Genomic DNA, 18,323 nt, shown 5'->3' on the forward strand with positions numbered 1-18,323 from the left:
CAGGTGAGCTTGCAGCAAAGAGAAAGGTGATTTCAATGGTAATGAAAATAGAAATAATTAAGCATTCGAGAAAGGCCAGATGCCATCATTCATTGGGAACGCTTTAGGCTTCAGTCACTCGACTACAGGAACAATTAAAAAGGATAAAGTGAGAATAATGGAACATGTGAAAGGCAGTGTTCCAATGAAAGCATCAGTAATTACTAAGCAGCGTAGTGGACTAAATATTGAAGTGGGAAGGTTATTATTGATTTAGTTAGCAGATCAAAATAAACGTAACATTGCTGGTAGCCTAATGTTGCTGCAACATTAGGTGGGTGTTAACCTTTAATATTCTTATTTGAAATTTCTTCTATCTCCTAAACTTTTTGATGCATTTGTTTTTATGTTCTGTTTGTTTGAATTAAAAGAAAGAGCACAATAGTTTCTGTAAGTTATTATTATAGTACAGGTGTATTTTATTATTATTATTACAGTAATACACTGCATTGTTATTACCACATATGAGCCATTATAGTATTGTTATTATTATTACCATATATACGCTTTTCATTAGGGATCCAAGTTATATATAAATCCAACCTAAAGATGTTCTCAGGAATGTATCTCGCTCATAACTGGGGGACCGCCTGTATTGCAATAAAGAAAATATCATAAAGTGATTCACACAAATTTTTTGGTTTCCTAGTGCATATTAAAATTATGTTTATTGAAGTGTGCAATATTATGTCTAAAAAATGTACATACATATCTTAATTAAAAATACTTTATTGCTAAAAAGTGTTAAGGATCATCTGAACCTTCAATGAATTGTAATCTTTTTGCTGGTGGAGAGTCTTGCCTCAGCGTGGATGGCCCCTGACTGATTAGGATGGTGATTGCTGGAGGTTGGGGGTGGCTGTGGCAGTTTAATAAAATAAGACAACGATAAAGTTTGTTGCATCAGTGGACTCTTCCTTTCATGAGAGATTTCTCTGCAGCATGCAATGCTGTTTGATAGCATTTTGCCCAAAGTAGAACTTCTTTCAAAATTTGAGTCAATCCTCTCAAACCCTGCTACTGCTTTATCAACTAAGTTTACGTAATATTCCAAATCCTTTGTTGTCACTTCAACAATGTTCATAGCATCTTCACCAGAGTAGATTCACCTCAAGAAACCAGTTTCTTTGCTGATCCATAAGAAGCAACTCCTCACTGTTCATGTTTTATTATGAGATTGCAGCAATTCAGTCATATCTTTAGGCTCCAATTCTATTAATAATTCTAGTTCTCTTGCTATTTCCACCACATCTGCAGTTACTTCCTCCACTGAAGTCTTGAACCCCTCAAAGTCATCCATGAGGGTTGGAATCAATTTCTTCCAAACTCCTGTTAATGTTGATATGTTGACCTCCTCCCCATGAATTGTGAATGTTCTTAATGGCATCTAGAATGGTGGATCCTTTCCAGAAGGTTTTCAATTGACTTTTCCCAGATCCATTGGATGAATCACTACTTACAGCAGCTATAGCCTTATGAAATGTATTTCTTAAATAATAAGACTTGAAAGTCAAAATTGCTCCTTGGTCCATGGGCTACAGAATGAATTTTGTATTAGTAGGCATAAAAACAATGCTGACCTCCTTGTTCATCTCCATCAGAGCTCCTGGGTGACTAGATGCATTGTCAATGAGCAGTAATATTCTGGAAGAAATCTTTATTTTCTGAGCAATAGATTTCAACAGTGGGCTTAAAATATTAAATATTTAGTAAACCGTGCCATAAACAGATATGCTGTCATTCAGATTTTCTTGTTCCATGTATAGAACACAGGCAGAGTAGATTTAACATAATTCTTAAGGGCTCTAGAATTTTTTTTTTTTAAATTTTAGTATTTATTTATATATTGCATATCTCCACAAATTTGAAAAAAAGAAGTTTTGACAGGAAATCAGCAAATGCTCGTAGACCTGCCTGTCTCTAGCACTAAGGGGAAAGGATGTCTTGGAGTCCTTGGGGTTTGGAGTCTTGATGGCAGAATTTCAACTGTTCCAGTCACTTGCCAAGGAAGTATCACGCTTGCTCTTCTTCATTACTTTCTTCATTCAGTGAAAATGAGACTGACTCAACTAAGGATCTCGCTTCATCCTGAGTGCAGTGGAAAGGACTGTCACACACCTGTACGTTGGTGCAATTTATAGCCCCTGCGCTGCACTTCTTCATCAGCAACGCCTTCCAGCACTCATGAGTAGATTTAATAACTTCGAGAGCAAAAGCCTTGTTTTTGAATTCTCCATTGAAGGCAAACTGATTTTCTGGTTTTCCCTCCGGCACCTTATAAACTCTGAACCAATTAAGGGTAGCTTCCAGGTAGCCTGGTTTGAACTTCTTAACATCACCAATATCGTGAAATTTTGAAGCTTCGGGATCATTTGCATTGATAGCAATCAATTTCCAATCTGTTTCACCTTCATCAATAAGACTCAAAACTCCAAGTATCTTCACATGAATAACCTCTCCACGAGAAAGAACCTTTGAGCCTATTTCACAAACATCAATAGGATCATTATTTCCACAGCAGTTTATGCTCTTATCTTTTTGATGGGGATCTTCCCAAGTCTGAGGGAGGGCACCATAATTCCATATATAATCCTTGTGAGGGAAGATATTCGCTGTGTAGCGTAGTTTGCCATTCTTTACATCTTGTTTAATGGGATTCAGTGGTTCCTTAGTGGCAATCTCCATTTTAGCATTTGTCCACCGAGGTTACTTCTACAACCATATTAAACAAATTCTCATATTCATCATTTCGTGCTTTCTTTGTAGGAATGCCATTTTCCTCTTTAGAGTCCACCTTCAGAGGGATATCATGAAAGGGGGAAATGTAGTGACCAGCTACATTCTTGAAGAAGACGTGGTAGTCCTGCAAGCTAGGCTGGCCGCGCTCCTTGGTGCGGTACAGGGCTCTAGAATTTTAAGAAAGGTAAATAAGCATTGGCTTTAACTTAAAGTTACCAGCTGCATTAGCTCCTAACAAGAGAGTCAACCTGTCTTTTGAAGCCAGGCACTGACTCCTCCTCTCTAGCTATGAAAATTCTAGAGGACATCTTCTTCCAATAGAAGGCTGTTTCATCTACATTGAAAATCTGTTGCTTAGTGTAGCCACCTTCGTCAATGATCTTAGCTAGATTTTCTGGATAATTTGCTGCAGCTTCTACATCAGCATTTGCTGCTTCACCTTGTACTTTTATGTTATGGAGATGGCTTCTTTCCTTAAACCTCATGAACCAATCTCTGCTAGCTTCCAACTTTTCTTCTGTAGCTTCCTCACCTCTCTCAGCCTTCATAAAATTGAAGGGAGTTAGGGCCTTGCTCTGGATTAGGCTTTGGCATAAGAGAATGCTGTTAGGCTAGTTTGATCTTCTATCTAGACCACTAAAACTTCTCCATATCAGCAACAAAGCTGTTTCATTTTATCACTGTGTTCACTTTTAATTTCCTTCAAAAATTTTCCCTTTGCATTTACAACTTGGCTAAATGGTTGGTGCAAGAGGCCTAGCTTTCAGTCTGTTTTGGCTTTTGACATGCCTTCCTCACTAAGCTTAATCATTTCTAGCTTCTGATTGAAAGTGGGAGATATGGGACTCTTCCTTTCACTTGAACACTTAGAGGCCACTGCAGGGTTATTAATTGGCCTAATTTCAATATTGTTGTGTCTCAGGGAATAGGGAGACCTGAGAAGAGGGAAAGAGGTGGGGGGACGGCTGGTTGGTGGAGCAGTTGGAACATACACAACATTTATCAATTAAGTTCACCATCTTATATGGGTATGGTTTATGATGCCCCAAAACAATTAAAATAGTAACATCAAAGATCACTTATCTCAGATCATCATAATAGACATAATAATGAAAAAGTTTGAAATATTGCAAGAATTACCAAAATGTGACACAGAGACACAAGTGAGCACATGCTGTTGGAAAAATGGCATTGATACACTTGCTTGATGCAGGGTTGCCACAAACCTTTAAGTTGTAAAAAAATGTAATATCTGTGAAGTGCAATAAAGCAAAGTATAATAAAATGAGGTATGCCTGTAGCTTTGACAGGAAATAAAATAAATGAAAACATAGTTTAAAAAAATGGAATTACACGAGCCTCTAGCAAAGTAACCGTAGGATACAAGACAGGAAGAGGGGACAGGCATGGAGAGGCACCTCCTGTCTGGCTTCACATTTGGCCCTCCCCACCCTGCACTATATGGACCAGCTACAGGTCTGTGGCAGGTTTCGGGTGCCAGTGCTTTATAGTTCTTAATGCATTCAACAACCCTTTGTGTAGATATTGTTTCCATCTTCATTTCACAGATGGGGAAACTGAGGCATAGATAGAGAACATGACAAGAATCCACTTTTCCTACTTCACAGTGGTTGTTAGGATCAAATAAAATAGTATGTGCAAACATTTGGACAATTCTAATGCACCGCACGTGTACAGTATTACCATTACTATTGTAATTATTATTGACCATGTTAACAGTTGCTATCAGGGCTATAGGCCTATCTTTGGTATAAATGGTCTTCCCCTGAAGGTCTTACAAAATAAAAAGATTATATTCCTCACCAAGGGTGGCAATGGAACATGTGTTTACCTGGGGAATGTGTTACCTGGAGTTTTCAAGTTTGTTTCTGTCTATAATGGGAGTCTCATTTGAACCTAACGTTTCTCTCTACTCTGGTATCTAGTCATGTCTGAAGGTCTGGCTAAGCGGCTCACCCGGGAGTCCTGACAGGCCCAGGAGGGGAACTATGGATGTGTCTGCTGGCCCTGCCCTTAGCCTCTGTTATGGGTTGAATTGTGACTCCACAGCCCCCAGTACCATGAATGTTACCTTATTTGGAAACAGGGTCTTTGCAGATGATCAAGTTAATGAGGTTATTAGTGTGAGCCCTAATCCAATATGACTGGTATCCTAATGAAAAGGGAAAATTTAGACACAGAGATAGACATATACCAAAAGAAGCCAATGTAATGACACAGGGAGAATGCCATCCATAAGCCAAGGAATAACTGAAGCTACCAGAAGCTAGGACAATAGTATGGAACAAATTCTCCCTCACAGCCGTAGAGGGAAACAAGGTATTGACAACTTGATTTCAGACTTCTAGCCTCAGCACTGATACATTTCTGTTGTCCAAGCCACCCAGTGTACAGCCTCCCACTGATAAGAAGGCGGGATACCCTGGTAACCTCCCCTCCTGAGTCCGAGCTACAGGGGAAGAGAGTGGGAAATAGTTCTGAGCCAAGGACACCAATCCACAGGCTTGCCACACCCAGGGCTGGTGCAGCCTGGCTCGGAGAGATGGCTCGGCCCCACCCCATCCTCGCTCAGACAGCAAGACGCTGCCGTGGGCAGTGGGTGCTAATTTGGAAGTTCGCCTAGACCCTGGCATGTGGCTGCCATTTGGGGCTATGTAGAAGATGAGTAAACATAAGAAGCTAGTCAAGAGAAAGCAGGAAGAATGAAGAGAGAGGCAAAGCACAGAGAGAGAGAGAGAGAGAGAGAGAGAGAGAGAGAGAGAGAGACCAGCTGAGCACTACAGTTGTTTCTGCCCTTCTTAAAGCCACATTTCTCTGGGTTCCCACACATGCATATCCTTTAATAAATCCCTCCTTCATTCTTTCCTCTAGTAATTTGATCTTTTCTTGTACCTAAAGTGGCCTGGATACGACATTTCAAAAAGGAAACTGAAGACTGATGCCTAGCAAAGCGGTGACATGGACATTTCACTTGGTACAGCACCCCAAGTTCTCTTGCTCTCATCTGAGAAATAGTGGAATGGCTAAGTTAAAAATCTTAAAAATTATTTTATCTAAAACCCCTAAGATATTAGGCACAAGGTGGAATTTTTTTGGCACCCTGAGACAAAGTCCAGCCCCCATAGAGGGAGCAAGGTGGGGGCGGGGCTGAGAGAACAAGCACACTGGTGGGGCTGAAGCTCGGAATGGATACCAGGGGCCTAGTCCTGAAGGGCCTCGTAGGACATTCTAAACAGTCTGACCTTTTCCCAGAGAAGGGGAATGACCCACACTGATCTGCATTTTAGAAAGATTAAGATATCAGCAGGGTGTGGAATTGGATTAGAGGCGAACAAGACTGGGTAGGGAGTGTGGTTAAGAGGTTGTTGCAGGAACCCAGTCACGAGATTATGGTGGCCTTAGATGAAGATGGGACCCTGGAGGAGGAGATAAGAAGGGATCAAGCAGAGACACTCGGGTGGTAACGCTGAGCCAGTTTGGTGAATGCGGAGCGAGGGAGGGAGGCATGGGGGAGGACAGGCTGTATGATGGGACTGGCGCACAGAGGCAAGCTCTGGGGCCTGGGGGCCAAGGACCAAGGCAGCAGCATTCCTAACCCTTATCGCTCTAAGAACCAGTTCCTGACATTTAAGACCTGGGTCCTCCAGTGCGGCCACATCCCTAGGGGCTGATAGCAAAACCTGTCCCCCCAACAGCAGAAAAGCTTCTCTTCAGGCTGCTGCCTGCTTGGAGCCTCACACCAGAGCTCTGTGTTTACACATCCAAGAGAATTGAATCTCACATAATCATATATGTGACAAAGGCTTCAGCTATAAGCAACATTAATGAAGACAAATGAATCAGCCAAACGCTGCAGCTTGCACAGCAGCTCCCAGGGCCCTGCCTTGCATGCAGGGAGGCTGCTTTGTAGGGGGAGCTCATCTCCGGCTACAGCTCTTGCCTTGCCTGACAGAGATATATGAGAAGCCTCCCATGGAGGGGGACACTTGAGCCACTGCCTGGACAGCCCCAGCTAGGGGGCAGGCAGTTGCAGGGGGCTTTGAGGGAATTTTAAGAAGATTCTAAGAGCATGTTTATACATTTTTATGAAGCTTATCTTAGGGGAGATATACAAGTAGAGATTAGTTGGACACAGTGGTCTGATCTTGTTAAATAAACAAGCTCCATGCATAATGGTAGTTGCTGAGTGGGAAAGAAGCTACTAGAATTTTAGTTCTGCCAGTGAGTAACCACGCCCCAAAAGGCATCTTACAGTGCTGTGAATCAGTCCTGTGTCCAGGATGGGGTTCTGCTCTTAGCTGAATCCCCTTCTCCTTTGAGGCCATTTACATTGTTCTTCCCATTCATTTCCCTTTGTGACAGAAGCGAAAACATTCAACTTGGAGACTTTTACTCCAACCTCTCCTGAGGGGATCACAGCCAATAAGAAAAAATGGAAAGCATTTATGAATCAAGTGGCATCGGGCTGGAGCTGGTGAACTGGCCTGCCTCAAATCCTTTATTAAAAGCGTTTGTTCTGTAAAATTTGGATTCAATCAAAAGGCTACACTCAAGAATCTAGAAGGCCACATGTGGTCCCAAGGCCGTAGGTTCCCCACCCCTGGTCCAGGCCCTGGCTGGCAGGGTGGACGGCCAGGAGGCTTGGTCTGGATGCTTAGAACCAGCTCAGACACCCTCCAGGTTGGAAAGACAGCAGTCCCATGTGCGTCTGCCCCATTCAGAGGCAGATCCGCTTGTTGTGAAAGCATTCAGACCTGGCAGCAGGAAGAATCTTGCTATCTTTTTGGCATTTGATCTGTGTAATTCAAGAGACTGCAGGAAGGACAACTTCTTTCTCCTAAGGGATCTCCAACAGGACACTTAAAAAAAAAATGCCCCTTATCAGAGTCTAAATGAAACATTCTTAGAAATTTTCTGACACAAATTAAACAAGCCAATTTTATTAGGTCAATATGAAGGGGTTTGAAACTAATTAATCAATGTAGAGATAGGATCAGCCAATGACAGCAAGACAACAGAATGAAAACTTGGCAAGTCAGTAGAAGGACGGGGTTCAGATGGTGCAATAACACTAGGGCTCATTCCCTGTGGAAGAAATTCCAATTGCTCAGTAAAAGAAACTAAGTTGGATGACAAATCCACTGACACCAGCAACCCTCTTCAGGGAATATTCTCTTAATGACACTCAGATTGATTTTCCATTCCTGGAAGGAAGAGAAGGAAGTGGAAGTGGTCAGAAAACATAAATATCTTTTAATAAAGCCAGGCAGGCCGCTGGAAGAATACATGTATACAGTAGAAATAAACAATAACAATAATACACATGGGATGAGTTTCCAGCATCAACAGAGAGACTATGAGTCAATAAAATCGGGATGAAAACAGTGTGGAGCATCTTCCTATATTACTTAGCCAGCAGCCACACCCTCTCCGTGGAGGCCAAGGGAAACTCACACATAGCCCACGGGCTCATCTCTCAGCAGCCAGTTTCTCCTCTCCTAAGTCAAAGGGTTGGGCCAGATGAACTCTAAGGTCCCTTCTGGCCTAAAGATGCTATTATTAATTATTATTCTAGAGTTACCTAAGAAGTGGCCAGGTCAGCATGAACCAAGAGCTGGTGATAACTGTGTGTAGGAGGACACGGAGTAGAGGTGCCTAAATCAGGGCTAGATATGGCCTCACACATTCTCATCACTTCATTTATCAGAATCTTCTCAGAACCCAATCAAATTGTACCATATTATTTTATGCTTGTATAAAACCATGCCAGCCATATGGCTGTTCAAAATGTACACATCCCTCATGTTTCCTGGAGTGGTGAAAAGCAGTCTTTAGAGCCAGAAAAAACTGGGTTCAAATCCATGCTATAGCACTAGCTGGTTGTGTGATTCCGCACTAGCCTCTTTCACACAACAAAATATCAGGCAGCCATTAAGAAGAATGAGGTGGCTCTACAGGAACTCACGTGGAAAGATGCCTACAGTATATTATTTAAAAGTAAATAGCAGACAATAGCCAAAAGGCAGAAGCAACCCATCCATTATTGATAGATTAATAAACAAAGTGTGGTATACACATACAATGGAATATTATTTAACCTTGAAAAGGAAGAAAATTCTGACATAAACTATGATATGGATGAACCTTGAAGACATTATGCTAAGTGAAATAAGCCAGTTACAAACACATACTGTGTGATTCCTTATATGAGATACCTAAAGTATGTCGAATTCATAGAGAAAAACAGTAGAATGGTGGATGTCAGGGGCTAGAGGGAGGGACGAATGTGGAGTTAGTGTTTTAATGGGTACAATGTTTCAACTTGAGAAGATAAAAAAAAAGTTGCAGAGATGGATGGTGGTGACGGTTGCACAACAATATAAATGTACTTAATGCCACTGAACTATTGATTTAAAAATGGTTAAAATGGTACATTTTTTGTTATGTATATTTTACCACACTTAAAGAGGTAAATGGCAGAGCAGTAAGTATAGCATGATCCAATTTTGATTGAATTTTTTTGAATCTCTATATATTGTCTATGTATAGAGGAAATTCTGGAAGAATATATACCACCCTGGTAGTAGCAGGGGTTACTCTGAGGGAGTGGGATCAAGAAGGGGATGACGTGATTTACAAGTTTCATGTGTCTCAAGGCATGAAGGCTTGTGTTAAATTTTGACAGGATGATGGCAATAAATTCTGACTCTCAAAAACCTCTCTGTCTCTAAAGGAAAAGATATTCCTCATTTCTTTTGTCACTCCTTCCTGGGATCTGTCTATGACTTTCCATTTTTTACCAAATATAGGGCAAACTCCTTAGCCTGAGATTTAAAGCCTGTACAACTGGGCTGCAACCAGACTTTACCATTCCCTTTTAGCTGTCTCTTTGTGCCAGTATAGCAACCATTCAATGTTCCCCGAGCACAGTTTTTCATCTCCATGGCTTTGATCAAGCCATTCCCTCTAAAAATCATCCTTCCATCCAATCTGTCTCTGTAGATATCTCACCCATTCTTCAAGGACATAGTCTCTGAATCCCTTGGGTGGAAGTGATGTCTCCTTTCTCATCACATCTAGCCCGTCTTTGATTTGTTTGTATATATGTCTTGTCTCCCCTCACGGACCCTCTGCTCCTTGAGAGAAAGGACCATGGCTTACATGGCTTGGGAATTCCCATGCACTTCCTACAGTGTAAGAATACAACTGCAACAACAGTGTTGGTGGTGAGAGCAGCACACAGTACAACTTGCACAGCCCTGAGAGTGGGTGCCTCCTTAACTTTTGCACCCTCTGCTCTTCACTCACCTCACCTAGTCCCAGCCTGCTGCCATTCCTTGAGTGTCTGCCTGTGTGCCAGGCACTGAACTAAGAAGTGACATATATTACTCCACTATATCCTCACAAGAGTTCTATGACATAGGTGATCGTATCCGCATTTTGCAAATGAAGAAATCATAATTTAGAGATTAAATAAGATCATACTGCAAAAGTGGGGATTTCAATTCAGGCCTGACTGATTTCAAAATGTGTGGTAGCAATAATTACAGGCTAATGCCTCACCATTACACTTGCGCATGCAGAAGGCATTCAATACTTGTGTGTCTGACGAGTTTAATTGGAGAAAGGGCAGCATGCTGCTGGGAGAGCACAATGACTGCAGACCTGGTGCTATAAGAACCCACGTGGTGCTCTGGGCTCCTCTGGCCAGGGTAGGCAGAAATTCATTCCTGCTAGCAGCATTTGAAAGAAAACTCCATTCTGGACCTACTGCTCAGTTCAACCACAGCTTTGCCTTTACTCTCCTCTTCAATCTATTTCAGCCACCCATTTCTCTCCAACAGAAACCAGGTGCTCTGCTCACCTCCACAGATGGCTAAGTTAGGAAAGAGGGAGTGGCTATGAAAACCTCTCAGATTCTGACCTCAGATGCAGACATGAGGGAACAAGCCCTGCAGACCTGATTGAGCCCACTCAACATTTTGTGCTTTCCAGAGCACTGATGGTGAAAGATGCCGGGAAGAGTCTCAGATGCTGAGAACAGATTCCAGGGGCTCTGGGCGAGGCAAGAAGGATGGGCAGTCTGCGGCTGAGAGAAGTGAGGGCCCCAGCGTCAGCCCTTCTTCAGGGGCAGACGGCCCCAGAACTTGGTCTGTCCAGACCTGTGCTGTCCACATGTGGCCACTGAAATGTGGCTGGTTTGAACTGAGATGTGCTGCAAGTGTAAAACACACATATGATTCCAAAGACTTAGCGTGAAAAAAATGTAAACTATCTCATTAATAATTGTTTATGTTGATGACCTGTTAAAATGATAAGATTTTGGAGGGTTAGGTTATATATCATTAAAATTAAACTCACCTGTTTCTCATTTTTTTAATGTGGCCAGAAAATATGAAATTCCGTAAGTAATTTTGTGTCTTGCATTATATTCTCATTGGACAGAGCTGATCTATACCCCTAAACTCTCTGTTTCAGAACCATACCTTACTCCACCAACCAGGGCCCTGGCTGCTTGGACTTAGCTCTACCTCAGCTTGGGTTTTCTGCAGTGGCAGCTATGATGACCAATACTCTGTCCCTGCCTCTAACGTCAAATATAGAGTTTGAGAATAAGAAATAGCTATATCTTCATGCATTAACTCACATTTCCCTTCCCAGCCCATCTCTCTAGCTTGCTTTCTTTTAGGACAGCTGTTCTCAAAATCTGGTCCCCAGAATTGTAGCATCACATCACCTGGGAGCTTTTTAGAAATATAGACTATTGGGTACAATCCAGAAACTCTGAATTGGAAACTGTGGGGGTTGGGTCCAGCAACCTGTGTTTTAACGAGCTCCCCCCACAACACACATATACACTATTCTGATGAATTCTAACGTTTGAGAAAAAAGGGTCTCAGGGGACTGTTTCTGAAACTTTGCTGCATATTAAAATCACCTGGGGTGCTTTAAAAAATCCCAGTGCCCAGGCCACACCAACTGTTAAGTAAATCAGAATCTCTGGGGGTGGAACTCAGGCATCAGCTTTTAGGAAAATTCCCCACTTGATTCCAACGTGCAGCCGCAGTTGTCTGAAGGCGAAGAACATAGAATATAGCCAGCCACTCCCCTACAGCTGGACAGCCCGTAGCTTTGGACCAGGCAGACAGAAGCCCTTCTCTGGGAGAAGAAAACAGTGCTTAAAATGAAGTGAGAATGCTTAGAAAGCCTCTTTTATTATAGGCCAGGCACTGTAATGAAACAGGGACTTGCACCTTAGATTTTCTGAAGTTGAAATGATAGTGAGGAAGCATCTGCTTCTTCCCACAATCCATCAGGAGCAGGTGGCCAATGGGCTGCTGAGAGGGCAAAGGAGACCTGGGACACTTCCCTTCTCTGAGGCTTCAGATACATTGAAATGAAGGAATGTCCAAATAGAGTTTCAAAAATTGTGATATATTTTAGAAGTTTACATTTAATAAATTAAGCTTTTAACACACGTAAAATTTTAAAAACACACACAAGGCAATGTAACCATCCTTTTCACAAGATAATAGCAGGATTAATTTTAAAAATCCATGGGCCTGGTACCAAAGTTGAGCGTAAGTTTGAAGCTGATAATCATTTCCTTTTTTCAGTCCCATTAGCATACCTTTGGAGATAAATTTTTAAAAATCCAAATTTAAAGTCTTCTGTGAGTGTGAGATCCCTGGATGAAAGGCCCTTCTTTGCAGTTCCGCTGGGACAGACTAGGAGGATCCCTGGAAAGAGATCCTAAGTGTGGCCCGGAGCAGCTGTGCCTGGTCAGGCTGTGGGGCCTGGCCGGGTCCCAGCACATGGGAGGGAAGCCACAACACCGTAGGTGTTCCAAAGCAGGACCCGCCTCCCATGCACACACAGTCAGCGCCCAGGCCTGCTCGCCACCCTCCCGGCCTCTGGCACCCTCTCTGTTCTCAGGCATACTTGACTGGCAGCAGCAGGAAGTGAAGCAATCAATGACAGTCGCAAGACACCCCCTTTCACCTTATTATCACCTTATTATGGTAATTCCTCTAGTGTAACAGATGTTGGGGGAGGAAAGGAATTGGGGAGACACTTCACTTGTGCAGCACTTGCAGTACTGTGGATTTATAAAAGCCCAGTCTTCTGCCTTCAGGGCTAGACTGGGCTTGGGACTCAGGACTGCATGGGATAGTATGCCTTAGGAAAAAGAGAAAGTAGTCCCAGAGTGCACGACGATTGCTTGAGTAGCAGGTGCATCAGTGAGGCGCTGCAGTTGGTCCCACCAGCATCTGCTTTGTCCTCTGGGAGGGGGGCTCAGAGACATGAAGACTAAAGAGACCACCAGCTACAAGCCTCAAAAGTCTCTTAGGAGGCCCAGGGCAAGGCCAGTGGCGCCTGAGCCTTGCAGGAAGCCCAGGCACCATAGCACAAAGGGGTGGGGGTGAGGGTAGGGGTGGGGAGCGGGGCAGGGAGGAAACAGCACAGAGCAAACAGCAGACCTTGTTCTCACTGGCCCCGTCTGAGTCAAGGGCTGCCCACAGACTTTCTATTTCCTGGAGATTCAACCCCAAGCCTCACACCACCCTCTCCCCTCAGTAAGTCTTACAGGGAATAATATCCACACTCAGGAGAGGTGGGTGAGGCTTGGGTTCAAAGTCCAGGGCCAGCCCTTACATCTCATAGGCAGAGGGATCATTCACTGTAAACCCATGGTGTCCTTGGCCAGGCAGGGTCTCCCTCTGGGTCAGTAAGTTCCTGAGTTTCTGCAGTCTATAGAAAATAAGAAGAGGAGGGGGGATCTGTGGAGGGGCGCAGGGAAGGAGGGAGAGAATGAGCACATGGGTGGCCCACCCCACAGCCCCATGGCACCAGGGTGGTAAACACTTGGAGGGAGGCCAGCCGTCTGGCGCCTCGAGTCTTCCACATCTCCCCAGCCAAGATTCAGACCTGTATATTCTGGGCTCTTTCTGCCCCATTTCACCCAGGCTTTAAATTACCCAGACTTGGGTCTGGGTTATTCTGTCCAAAACTTTCCTCTGAAATCTAGATTGCAATGCAAGGTATACACTCTTGGAATCGGGTTTCTCAGGACTAAATGCTGGCCAGTGTGGACTTAGCAGTCTGGCTGCATACCATTTCTGGCAGCCCGTCGGATGAATACACAACAAGGTGCTCATCCCTTCAGCAGTGCACAGGAGACAGCAATAGTCTAGGTAAATTAGAAAGACCTAGCTGGAGCCAGCTAGTCATGGCAATTTAGGGAAAAATAAGGAGTACACGGAGGGTCTGAGACAGCATGTGGAATCAATCCTTAGGTTGTTGAATTGCTCCTTCATTGGCTGTACAACTACTGGTTCCAAAATATACCCCTTGATTCTGTAAGATGGAAGACCATTTAGAAAGACAACCTGAGCCAAATCCCAGAGTCTTGGAACAAGCCTATAATAATAATAGTGGCAGTAATAATAACAATACTTTACAGTTTTCACTTACCATGTGCTGGGCACAGTTCTAATGCCTTATGTGGATTTACTTGGGGGATTTGACAGCTGGATCGAGGTGAGGACCACCCTCACTCCCAGGTGGTTCTCAGCGCAGCTCCCTGGAGTCCCTTTCCCTCTGCTAGTCCCCTGACACAGACGCATTTTTTTTTTTTTTTTTGAGACAGAGTCTCGCTTTGCTGCCCGGGCTAGAGTGAGTGCTGTGGCGTCAGCCTAGCTCACAGCAACCTCAGACTCCTGGGCTCAAGCAATCCTTCTGCCTCAGCCTCCTGAGTAGCTGGGACTACAGGCATGCGCCACCATGCCCGGCTAATTTTTTCTATATATATATTTTTTTTAGTTGTCCAGATTTTTTCTATTTTTCAGTTGAGACGGGGTCTTGCTCTCTCTCAGGCTGGTCTCAAACTCCTGACCTTGAGCGATCCACCGGCCTGGGCCTCCCAGAGTGCTAGGATTACAGGTGTGAGCCACCGCGCCCGGCCCACAGACACTTTAACTCTTGGACTTCAACATTCTAGTTCAAATCTTGGCCAGCTGCAGACCTGGGCCTACCTCTCCTTATCACAAAGAAAGAAACAAGGCTACAAAAAGTAGCAAGCCCCTGACAGCTGTCCTTAAATGAGCTAGCTTTAGGAGAAACATCCAAAAGAATGACTGAGTGAGTCTCCAGAAAGTAAGTACTATTTGCTCATTGCTATTGTTCCTCCAGGAAGCTATGGGGGTGGGGTGGGGGTGGGGGTCTCTCATTTTGTGAAAACACAATATATAAAGCTGAGATGAAAATGATTCAGAAATTATTATTGCCTTTATAAAACAAACTGCTATAGGGTGCCTTTCTGTGCTTTCCTAAGTATATTTAAAATATGATTTTAAAATTAGATTTAATAAAACCTCATCAAGTATACATGCATCACATGGTGTACATCTGTATGAGTGCTCTTAAAATACTAGTTTACATGAACCTTATTTTTCTAGAGGACTGTGTCCTGTTGGGGGAGGGAAAGAGGGAATAAAAATAGTATTGTGTAGCTGCTGACTGTGCACTGGCCGCCGGCTCAGCACTGAGTGCCTAACGAGCCTGGCAGCGTCATCGCATGTTGTCCTCACAACAGACCCGTGGGGGAGGTGTATCATCCCAATTTACAGGTGAGGAAACTGACAATCAGGAAGGTCAAGTGATGTCCTCATTATCACACAGCCACTAAGAGCAGAGCTTGGCTGGAACTCACGCTTGCCTGACTCCAAAGACTAGGACTACAGACAAGGTGCCAAAGCAAGGTCAGGTCAAGATGTTCTCCAAAGTGACACCCATGGCTCCCTAATTACAGGTATGGTTGCAGAATCCTGCCATTTCCTTTCTTTTTGGTCTCCTTGTTTTATCAAGCCAGTCAGAATGGATTTTAGATGTATCTCAAGTGCAGTCTGCCTTCAGCTGCAGACAGCCACTCAGATACTTGGAGCTAGCCCAACTAGTAGACCTGTGAATAGATGTCACTTCTGGAATCATTCTTCAACAAGCACAGCTTGACTGGAAAGACTCAAATGCCTGCGCTGGTCCAAAAGGGCCGTCACCCAATACTGCCGAGTCTGACCAAGAGGCATCCTGGCAAAGGAACCAGCCACACCACTGGCTCTCCTACCGAGTCTGAGAGGAGCACAATAGGACGTTCTCCAAGAAGCTTCCCCAAAGTTTAGATGAGTTGATCTCCATGTGGGTTCAGCATCCTGACAAACCAACACCAATTCCAGGCCTGGCATGTCTAACAAATATAGCACACAAGCCTAAGATGCTCAAATTGTTACCTCATGTTATAAAGGACCTAAATCTGCATGCAATTAGCACTGCATCTGTGAGACTAGGGAAAGAGAACCAAGTGAACAGGGCTTAAAATGACTATTTTCCATATGGAAAATTGGTATGTTGCATGCATGGTAAAATCCTTTCAGATATGTTTTTAAACCTTACATTTTTTAAAATCAGAGTTTTAAATGTTATTCTAGGAAAGGAAGCTTGATTCCTTAAACATCAGAAGATCTGTAAGTAAACTAAAAAGCTGTTGAAACCTTCAGTAAAGAAATTAACATTGTGAATGAACTAAGGCATTAGTGTAAATTAATCAAACTGCATAAATTACAACTTTAATCGTCATGGAATTTCAATACTCAAAGGAACTTAGAAATCATCTGTCCCAAGAGCAAGAATTATGGAAAATAAATGGGCAGGTGGAGAAAAACCTCAAGACTAGAGAAATGCACAAAGAAACAGAGAGTCAAGAGGTAGCATGCACAGTGGTTTGAAAGCTCAGCTCTGCTTCTTGATGGCTGTATGAGCCGGGCTGAGTTGTTTGACCCTCCTAAGTGACAGTTTACATCTCTGTAAAATAGGTAGGTGCAACATAAGGTTACTCTGAGTCTTAAGGGAGGCCATCCATAGAAAGGGCTTAGTATAGTGCCTGGGACACCATATGGTACCTGGGACATTGGTGCTCCGTAAATATTAGCTCCATAGAAAAGAGAATGCTACAGATAGAATCTAAGTGGGCAGACTGACACACTATGTTTCACTATGGTCATTCTCCTTTTTTGGTCCATGCAATAAAAATAAAATGCAACACACCGCAGCACTCAGATTTCTGACTATGAGAAGAGGACATGGTATCCAAGGTCTTTTCTGGAATAATAAAATGATCTTCATAGAGGGGAACCACACTTCAGCTGTAAATAAAGCCAGACCTGATAAGTGAGAGAAAAGTACCCATGGAGATGGTGAATCTCTCTCTTATATGGGTAAGTGAAAACTCCCTTTAACAGGTCTTGATGTAAAGCTGTCCAAGGTTTAGAAATCTGAACAAATTCCTGGCCAAAAGATGTTCAAAGTGAGCACCAATGATGTCCTATTTTAGCCTGGAGATGGAACCAGTGCTACGTTAACAATGACTGGGAAAAGTTAAAGGTTAATACGTAGGATATAATTCTGTGTTTGCATGTCTTTACATCTTGCTATAAACTTAGTTTAGCCCTATAATGTAACATTTATTAATTATGATGAGAGAGGGAGTATAGATTAGTGGAAGAATTACAGATGCTGGACTAGAACAAATCCTGGAACTGTCTAATGATACCGTGAGATCTTAAACAAGGGATGTAGCCTCTTCAACCCTGTTTTCTCATATATAAGTTGTTCTGAAGGGCCAGCATATTGCCTGCCACACAGTTGGTATCTAATAAGCATTCGTTTCCTCTTCCAATTTCTTCTACTTTTGATATATTAAACAGCTTTATTTTTTAGTAGAAAAAGGAATATACTTGCTTGACTCAGTATCCCACAGTGATAGGAAGTCTAGCTGCTCAGACCAACACCAAGGAATAGACAGCACCGTCTATTCTGCACGAGACACCTGAATTACAGACATAGTGTCTGTAAGGTTATTAGCTCTGGACTACAAATTTCCTAAATCCAAACCTATGGTGGCAGAAAAGACAGCTGTACTTAGAGCAAGAGACAAGGTCTTTCTCCCATTTCTGCTACTAGGTAGTTTTTTGACGTTAGGCAAGTCATTTAATATTTAACTTGCATCTCTGGTTCCAAATCTACAAAATGAGGGCTTTGGCTGGACAACATCCAAAGTCCCTTAGAGCTTTCAAAATTGCACGTTTCTGTCATTTAGTTCATGCTGTTTGTTAAAATGTGTGACTGCATTCTACTCCAAAAGCCACGGGCCCTGCTCCGTGTCCTCCATCTTAGTTCAAGCCATGATTTGTTCCCTAAGTTAGCAGCTCCATATAAACAGCAATTGCACAAACAGAATCTAAGTGAGCCAGGCTGCCAGCTGTCAGTGCTGTACCTTCTGCTTACTCTGGAGATGAGCTGAAGCTGTGTGAGCTGGGAATAAATGGATCTGCCATGAAGATGGGATTTTACTTGGAAAATGAGTTTTCTGATGAGTTTGAAGCAACAAATGCTCTAAAGACTGTTTTATACCTAAATGATGCCACACGAATTAAAAAATAAAACACAACCTCCCAGGCCTCCTATACCTT

The 18,323-nt window shown here is 43.1% G+C and overlaps 1 pseudogene across 1 annotated transcript in view; it reads right to left on the reverse strand.

Annotated features, from left to right (window-relative positions):
* Positions 1-1,880: 1,880 nt before the first annotated feature.
* The window catches only part of LOC105813225, a 62,395-nt pseudogene continuing 45,952 nt past the window's right edge, over positions 1,881-18,323 (reverse strand). The window contains exon 2 of the transcript XR_001137648.1: positions 1,881-2,945. The product of XR_001137648.1 is annotated as an inorganic pyrophosphatase 2, mitochondrial pseudogene (transcript). The remainder of the gene's footprint in view (positions 2,946-18,323) is intronic.

This window comes from Propithecus coquereli, unplaced genomic scaffold (assembly GCF_000956105.1).
Source record: "Propithecus coquereli isolate 6110/MARCELLA unplaced genomic scaffold, Pcoq_1.0 Scaffold273, whole genome shotgun sequence".
NCBI classification, from domain to species: Eukaryota; Metazoa; Chordata; class Mammalia; order Primates; family Indriidae; genus Propithecus; species Propithecus coquereli.